The 9,455-nt window shown below is 45.6% G+C and overlaps 1 long non-coding RNA gene across 1 annotated transcript in view; it reads left to right on the top strand.

The window, feature by feature from the left end:
• The window catches only part of LOC307209025, a 442,352-nt gene that overhangs the window by 158,450 nt on the left and 274,447 nt on the right, over nucleotides 1-9,455 (top strand). The gene's annotated exons all lie outside the window — the stretch shown is intronic.

A 9,455-nucleotide genomic window follows, 5' to 3' on the forward strand; every position in this document is an offset into this window, starting at 1 on the left:
AACATGTGGAGGCAGCCACATGGCTGCCATTTCCCTAGATGGCCTCCAAGCTTACCTGTTGATAAACAGGACTTTCTGATGCTGAACACGTGTCATGAGCCTCGCCGCAGCAGGAGGAGCACCTGAATGGTGGCAACCAGAGTTGGAGGGGAGAGCTCTTCCCTTTCTACCCTGACCTCCCTTGGGGAAAAGGAGCCAGGATGCTGGCTCCCCGACCTGACTTTCCTCCAGAGCTGAGAGCCTTAGCAGAAACTCTGTAGGGCTTGGGGCAGCCGAAGGAGGAGGAAGAACTGGGGGTGGTGTTGGAGTGGTAAAGCCTTCATCCTACCCAGGGTTCCATAAGGGAACACCAATAGACACAGACCTTTATTAATACAAATGTACATAGGGTCCATCTCCTAAAAAAATCAGAGAGAGGCTGCACTTTGATGCTCACAGGAATCATATTTTATGCACATCCAACTACATAGGTGATTGCCACTTAACCAATCAGACAATTGCAGCCATTATAGCCATCCTTCCCATCACAGTTACAACACAGTGTCACCATTCTGAAACAACTCAGATATTTTGGCTCTTCTGATTAGCCCACCCCATCTTTCTCATGTGCATACACATAACCATCTTCCAGGGTCTTTGTTGTCTTCTGACAAATTGCTCTGCACATTAGTGGTCTGCCGATGTGTGCTTTCAGCTATCTATGTTGATAGTTTTGTTCTCTTCTTGACCTAAGATCTGGTGTAATTACTATGCTTGGCCGATCTCCCAGTGTTTCATTCTCCAGGTCATATCTTGTATGTTTACATTTCATTCCTTTCAGTTGTGCTCGGAACTGTAAGAGAACACAAGCATAAAAACAGACTTAAAAACAGTCTGTTTGTTGAATTCGAAGTGCTGATTTCGACCTATGAAGCCATAAAAAACTCAGGACCCTGCATAATCATCACCATGTGTGCCTCATCCATGAGTGGTCCAGAAGGTGACAACACGAGAATGGACCTTCTCTGGGGTGGCTCCCCATTTGTGGAATGCTCTCCCCAGGAGGTTTGCATGGTGCCTTCATTATACAGCATTAGGGGCCAGGAGAAAACATCCCTCTTCAAATGATATTGCCTGATTAACATCCTACACCCTTTTAAATGTGCTTGTAGTAGAGGCTTTATTGGAATGTGTCCATCCCCGCCCCCCGCCCCCTGTTTTTATTAGGTATTTTATGTTTTTATCTTGTATTTCTGTGTTGTGAATCATCCTGAGATCTACAGATGAAGGGCAGTATACAAATTTAATAAATAAAATAAATATTAGGAAATCAAGAAGAAGAAGAAGAAGAAGAAGAAGAAGAAGAAGAAGAAGAAGAAGAAGTTGTTGTTGTTGTTGTTGTTTGGATTTGATATCTGCTTTATCACTACCCTAAGGAGTCTCAAAGCAGCGAACAACCTCCTTTCCCTTCTGTGAGGTGGGTGAGGCTGAGAGACTTCAGAGAAGTGTGACTAGCCCAAGGTCACCCAGCAACTGCATGTGGAGGAGTGGGGAAGCGAACCTGGTTCACCAGTTTACGAGTCCACCACTCTACACCACCCTGGCTCTCATTGAATCATATAGTTGGAAGGGACCCCAAGGGTAATCTAGTCCAACCCCCTACAATGCAGGAATCTCAGCTAAAGCATCCATGACAGAAGTGGTGTGCAAAGCGCTAACTGGACAAATTGAATTCAGAAATGAACTAGAATTCTAGGGATTCTCCTACAGTGGCAAGGACTGAGCAGGAGCCTGAACAGAGGGTGTGACCCTGCTGCCTAGAACCAGGTGGCACCTTAACAGATGGGAACGGATCCACCTACATGTTTGCATGTTTCACCTTTCCAAAAGACAAGTTACTCTCGCAAGTGAGCATGCCATGCCTTGTCTTTCAAAGCTTGGCATGCTGGATACGAAAACTTGTTGGGGCATCTTTGCAGCTTCTGTCCAGGTCTTAACTTCTTGCCTGCTCTTGACCTCTTGAACGATGACTCTTGAGCCTGGCATCTGCTGCTGCTGAGCATGTACTGTTATTTGCATGAATAAAGATTACTTACTTACTTACTTACTTACTTACAAGAGCCTTTGCTTGTGTGTTTTGGGGCAGAAGCCCAGACAACACAGTTCTTCCTAGGTTCCCGTGTTAAGTTATTTCTTCGTTATTTACATTTACATGTATGTTCCCTCCTTAAGACCTGCAAAGCAGCTTAGCACAAGGAGTTAAAACATAATGGCAGCATAATAAAAAACAGTCAATAAAAATATAATTCAATCCATTATCAGTCGTAAAAGATTACTAATAGGACAAGGAGAAATCCTAGAAGCAAAAGCGCCATATGAGAAAAATATGTTTTTATCAGTACCCAGAAACATAAACAAAAAACTTCAACAAGGGGTGGGGACCGACAAACCTCCCTAAGGAGCAAGTTCCAATCTCCATTGTACCATTTATGTTTCAAGCAGACACTGAAGCGTTCAATCAGATGCTTAAAAGACCAAATCCTTGCAGACTTCCATCAGACAAAAAACAGATGTTGCAGTCAATTTGGTTAAAACAGGGAGCCACTGAAGAGACATCTGGATTGTTAAATTTGCTCATTTTTGGTGGAGCCAGAGATGCTTCTTAGCACTGCATTCTGAAGCCGGAGGTTCTGTGTAATAATGAAGCCTGGCAGAGCTACAAACGAGGAATTAGACTAATCCAATCGGGATGTTACCAAAGCATGTAAAACTGTTTTCAGACTTCCAAGGGTCAAGCAGGATTTAATCCTTCCAACATTTACAAAAAGGACAGCAAGGCTGGCAGAAGCAGATTTGCATTTGGATTTTAACACGGGTCTATGGAGAATATGAGATTCTGAGACGATTCAGAAAAATCCATCACAGTCATAGGCTGGACTATTTCGATCTGTGCACAGCAGAGGAACAGGAAGGCAAATGACTACCAGAGACGGGGTCTTCTCTGTGATGGTGCCAAGTTATGAATCATTCCCCCCTCCCTCCTGCAGACATGTTCACCCAGTCCTGGGCAAGGGAACCTCTGGCTCAGGGGCCAAATGTGGACCTCAAAACCTCTCTACCTGGACCTTGAGATTCTCCTCACACCACACCTATCTCACCCAAGCAGCACCTCTCACTAGCCCTGCTTTGCACCCTCCACATGAAATGAAATGAAATTTATTATGGTCCCAGACCAGCTTCACATACCGTACTAAGCGAACATAAAACACAACAGAATTAAGTTTGAATTAACAATTGAATATAACAATAAACAATGTGAATATGACAGCCATTAGAAATGTACCCTCCGCATGTGTTGTTGCATGCTAACAATATGACATTGTACTCTGAGAATGCCTCTCCTTTGCCTGGGTGGAGGAGAAAGAGAAGCACATTAGTGTGTATGAAAACTAGCCTACCATATAAAATTTGCATGTGTTGCTCCTCCCACTTTTGCCTCTGGCCCCGCCCATCTCTGCATGGAAGGTTGCCCAGAAGATGGTGTGGCCCTCTGGTTGAAAAAGGCTTCTCACCCCTGACCAGAACCCCCCCCCCTTTGTCATCCTACAGGCCAGTCCCCAACAACTTGGTGACCTCCAGGCATTTTGGACTAGAACTCCCAAGACCATTGACTATGCTGGATGGGACAACCTCCAGAACGTTGTGGAAGTCTAGGCACTAGACAATGCCCATACTAGTCTTTTAATATGAGCAGTTTTAATGGCTTTTTATCTACCGGTTTTATCTCCTGATTTTATATGTTATCTGCTGTTTTATCTCATTACTTAGAATTGTACTTAATGTGTTTTATTACTGCAAGCTGCCTCAAGGCGATTTCATGGACAGAGAGAGAAATGTTGCATGTTAATAAGCACCCAAAAGAAGTAAATAAATGTGGACTTTGGACTTAACCTCTCTCTGTGTGTGTCTTTTCATTTTCTTGTTTTTACATCAAGGAACCGATCCTTTTAACCAAATGAGGCTCACTGGAGTTGTGAGCTATTCCCCAAGTTGCAGAGCTGAAACGGGAAAACAACATGGGATCAGATGAAGGACTAAGGCGGCCACATTTCCTAAAAGCCCTTGTTGGGCTCTGTTTGCAGAAGAGTCGACAAATGAGGCTGGATCTTCGGCGGTGAAAGCAGCAGTGAGTTGGGTATTTCTGGGCTGCTTAGAGAGCAAAGGATCATAGAATCATAGAATTGTAGAGTTGGAAGGGACCCCGAGGGTTATCTAGTCCAACCCCATGCAATGCAAGAATCTCAACTAAAGAATCCAGGACAGATGATCACCCAACCTCTGCTAAAAACCTCCAAGAAAGGATAGTCTACACCTTCCTGAGGGTGTTTGTTCCAGTGTCAAACAGCTCTTATCACTGGGAAGTTCTTCCTGGCGTTTAGTTAGAATCTCCTTTCTTGTAACATGAATCCATTGGTTCAGGTCCTAGCCCCTCCAGAGCAGGAGTAAACAGCCCTTGGGATATTTGAAGATGGCTATCATATCTCCTCTCAGTCTCCTCTTTTCCAGACTAAACATACCCAGCTCCTTCAATTGTTCCTCATAAGGCTTGGTTTCCAGACCGCTGATCATCTTGGTTGCCCTCTTCAGCACACATGCCATCTAAGCAGAAAGTACTAGCTATGACTTTTTAAATATATATATATATATTTATTAACAATTTCAGCATAACAAAATTTCAGAATATATCATATTCATTATTTTCCCCTTTTTGTCCCCACTCCCCTCAAACCCTCCCTCCCTCAAACCCGTCCCCCAGAGACTTCCCTCAGCTCCTCCCTCTGATTTCTCAGCACATATTGTTATAAACTTGTACATATCCTTCCATTATCTATCTATCATGTTATCAACCAATAAATTTGTGTATGTTTATTCAAACCCTGCCAAGGAGTCCAGTTCATTTTTTCATCTTTTTAAATAATTTGTGAAAAGCTCCCATTCTTCCTTAAAGTCACAGTTGTCCTTGTCCCTCAGTTTGTATGTCAATTTATTCAATTCTGCGTAAGTCATCAGTTTTTCTTGCCCTTGTTCTTTCGTTGGGATTTCCTCATTCTTCCATCCTATGACTTTTAACATTGTAGTTTGGGTTACCCAGCTTTGTTTTTGTTTAACAAAGAGCCAGAGATGGATCAAGAACAAGACTTGTGAGAGCGGGGGCTTTAACCAGTGTTTGAAACTCCCATTGCTCTAGACGCATTTTGCAACAGGGAATTTAATCAGTGTGAGCAGTTTCTGAGCTCTGGGCGCAGTACTGTGCCTAAGATTTCAAATTCAAACTGCAGAGTGGAAGGAAAGGAGGACATTTTTCTGCCTCCCCACTTCCAGCTACTCTCTGAAAAGAGACCCTTTTAGGAATATTAGGGGGGTGGGCAGAAGGACTAGACCAGGCATCCCCAAACTCAGCCCTCCAGATGTTTTTGGCCTACAACTCCCATGTTCCCTAGCTAACAGGACCAGTGGTCAAGGATGATGGGAATTATAGTCCCAAAACATCTGGAGGACCGAGTTTCGGGGTGCATGGACTACACCATGTGAAAAATGAACTTATTTTAGCTGCAGTTCATTCATTCATTATTTTAGCTGCAGTTCATTACATCTAGATCAGGGGTCAGCAATCTTTTTCAGCTGTGGGCTGGTCCACCGTCCCTCAGACCATGTGGTGAGCCAGACTATATTTTTGGGGGGGAAATGAACGAATTCCTATGCCCCACAAATAACTCAGAGATGCATTTTAAATAAAAGCACACGTTCTACTCATGCAAAAACACCAGGAAGGACCAACAAATAACCTAGAGATGCATTTTAAATAAAAGGACACATTCTACTCATGTAAAAACATGCTGATTCCTGGACTGTCCGCGGGCCGGATTGAGAAGGCAATTGGGCTGGATCCAGCCCCCGGGCCTTAGGTTGCCTACCCCTGACCTAGACATTCCATTGTTGCTCCCATAACCTAGGTTGAAGGAGCCATTTAGCTCCTAGATTTCATATTTCAGTTTCGAACACTGGCTTTAACCCTCTGCCCCCATCATGCTACTGATCAGAACAGCGGGGTGGGGAGCCACACACCTGCTGTTGGTGATTGGGTGAAAGTTCCCATTGGCGTTAACAGGAGTTTTCCTTCCATTGTGAATAGTATCAATGCCCGCCTCCCCCCTGCCCCAATTCTGCTCAGAAACTTGATGGGGGCAGGCTGAAGGCTTAAAGCCACCTCTCCCCATGGCCACGATCTCGCCCTTGCCTCACCTCGCACTTGTTCCTTGCTAGAACGAAACCCAGTGACACCAGAAAAGTGAAAAGTACATGAAAAGTATCACATCAACTTTGGGCCTAAGCCAAGCTAAGTAGGTGCATAAATCACACACCTTATATTTCTACCCTGAGACAACGGCACTTCACTATATTAAGAATGATCTGTTCAGAACAGCCCTGGCTGGAGAGGCTCCAGCAAGGCTCTGGGCAGCCAGCCAAGGAGTTTTATACCGGCCTGCTTCCCAGAAGTCAAGGCTGCCATGACAAAGGGTTGCAAACCACTTATTTTGACACGGCCACCATTATAAGCAAAGGGGGCGTCTGTTTTTATTACCATGTTTGTGGTCTGAGGTACAGAGATAGAGTCAACAGCACCAGACAAAGGTGAACTATACAGATCATCGGCTGTTCCTGTTTTTTCCTTAATTCACTCTGCCTTCAAAGCTGCGTGTGCTCAGCTTATGAGCACATAAAACCCAGCAGAGTCCAGAGCCTAGGAATTCCCATTTAAAGATACTAAACCTTAATCATAGGGAAGGGACATGGGTATTATTGGGAAAAAAAACATTGCAAAGGAAAGCAGGAGCACACCGATCACAGACAAGGAAGGTGGTTGCAAGCATATTGATAAACACACCGGGTCCCAGAGAATGTCATGCCATTCTACTATAAATTACATTTCCTCCAAGAGCCCTTTCAAATTTAAAGTCCTAATTTGTACATTACTGGCTCATGGAATTTTCAGGCAGCAAAAGCTGTGCCAGAGCAGGACTGGTTTCAGGGGTGCCAGCTTGAATAAAATATTGGGGGGGTGGTAAGCTCCGCCCTGCATAATCGATCACAAGGTGTGGCACACACACACACCATTTGAATGACAATGTCCTTCAACTTGGACATAAGGAAACGATGCCTTATGAAGAACGGCTAAGGGAGCTGGGCATGTTTAGCCTGGAGAAGAGGAGGTTAAGGGGTGATATGATAGCCATGTTCAAATATATAAAAGGATGTCACATAGAGGAGGGAGAAAGGTTGTTTTCTGCTGCTCCAGAGAAGTGGACATGGAGCAATGGTTCCAAACTACAAGAAAAAAGATTCCACCTAAACATTAGGAAGAACTTCCTGACAGTAAGAGCTGTTCGACAGTGGAATTTGCTGCCAAGGAGTGTGGTGGAGTCTCCTTCTTTGGAGGTCTTTAAGCAGAGGGACGCTGGTGGCGCTGTGGGTTAAAGCCTCAGCGCCTAGGACTTGCCGATCGAAAGGTCGGCGGTTCGAATCCCTGCGGCGGGGTGCGCTCCCGCTGCTCGGTCCCAGCGCCTGCCAACCTAGCAGTTCGAAAGCACCTCCGGGTGCAAGTAGATAAATAGGGACCGCTTACCAGCGGGAAGGTAAACGGCGTTTCCGTGTGCGGCTCTGGCTCGCCAGAGCAGCGATGTCACGCTGGCCACGTGACCCAGAAGTGTCTCCGGACAGCGCTGGCCCCTGGCCTCTTAAGTGAGATGGGCGCACAACCCCAGAGTCTGTCAAGACTGGCCCGTACGGGCAGGGGTACCTTTACCTTTACCTAAGCAGAGGCTTGACAACCATATGTCAGGAGTGCTCTGATGGTGTTTTCTGCTTGGCAGGGGGTTGGACTCGATGGCCCTTGTGGTCTCTTCCAACTCTATGATTCTATGATAACTTTGAGGGCCTACAGCCCCTTCAAATATTTAAGGGGGGCGGGACTGAAAGACCTCAGGCCCTAGAAGTTGGCTCCTATGGTGGCTGGTGCCCGTTGGAGCTGGTGGAGCTTAAAGCAGTAGGGCAATGGTAGGAAGAGCCAGAAGCAATGACAGGTGAGACCACAGCCAATGAGAGGTAGAGCTGGCAGAATTCTAGTTTTGGACCCACTCTCCTCCCTGCTGAGTTCTGCAAAGGCAGTGTTGAGACTGAGGAGGAGAAAGAGGACAGGAAATGAAATGAATGTACAAGTAAGAAGGCAGGTCAATGGGGGCTGGCTGAGGGCAGACTGGCGTTGTGCCCCCCATTTCCCCAATTTAGACAAATTCATGTGGGAGAAGACTATCAATGGCTATTTGCCATGATGGCTATGCTTCTGAGTACTTCTAAGTGCCAGTTGTTGGACTACAACTCCAACAATCCCATAGCTAGCAGGACCAGCGGTCAGGGATGATGCAAGTTGTATAGTCCAACAACAACTGGAGATGCAAGTTTGAGAAACAGTGAAATCCAACAAGGTTCTTATGCTAATTGAATCAGCCCAGATAGCATGGTAAGTGATCAGCAAAGATGCAAGATGTACAGGCTTCCTATCTCTGCTTTAGACTAAGTAAAGCTGGAATCCCTCTCTTTAAGAGAAAAAAATGTTCAGGTTAAGAAGCCAGTAGCAGAGGCAACAGTAAGAGCAATAGCAAATATGTCAAAAGATGTACTTTATTATTATTATTTAAAACACCATCTAGAAATAAATCAGCTTTGAGAAACTATTGTTTGAGATGGCAGGATAGACTGGTTCTGGAAGGAGGGGTTTTAACAGCTTTCAGACTGCTGCCGGCAGCCCCTTGGAGGCCTCCTCCCACCCAGTCCACCCAGCTCCCCCTCCAAGTTCTGCAGCAACACCCTTTAAAACCTATTTCCAGCTCAGTGAAGGGGGAAATGCGGCTGGTTTCCCCTTCGCCACTTTCTGCCACGAAGCAGATGGCAACTGCTGGATGCCAGCGACACAGAGCCCAGCCACCGAAACTTTATTGGAATCTCCCACCAATGTGAGCGAGCATCTTCAAACAAGCTAATTAAAAGGGCTCTTTTCATTAGTTGGGACCATCTGTTAGGCCACAGACCTGGTGGAATTGCAAGCCCGGTGGAGGTGGCTGGAGGTGGGGACACATAGCGCGAGGCCTCTAAAAGCAATGGCAATGACAAGCTAATGAGGTTTTTCGGCAGGCCTCAGATTGGAAGTCTGTGCATAAGAAAAGAAGTCATTCCTGCCTCCCTCTCAAACGAGACATTAATTATTAGCTAGGCGGGAAGACCTTCCGAAGGTTGGTTTGTTTTGCCAACGGGGTCTCCAAATGCTTTCTGAGCTGGGGCTGGCTCACACTAGTGATGTCATCAAAATTCATCCTTACCTACATTGGAATATAAATAGGTTGTGCTAGGAATGCTTGACT

The sequence above is a fragment of the Podarcis cretensis genome, assembly GCF_951804945.1.
Source record: "Podarcis cretensis genome assembly, chromosome: 1".
NCBI classification, from domain to species: domain Eukaryota; kingdom Metazoa; phylum Chordata; class Lepidosauria; order Squamata; family Lacertidae; genus Podarcis; species Podarcis cretensis.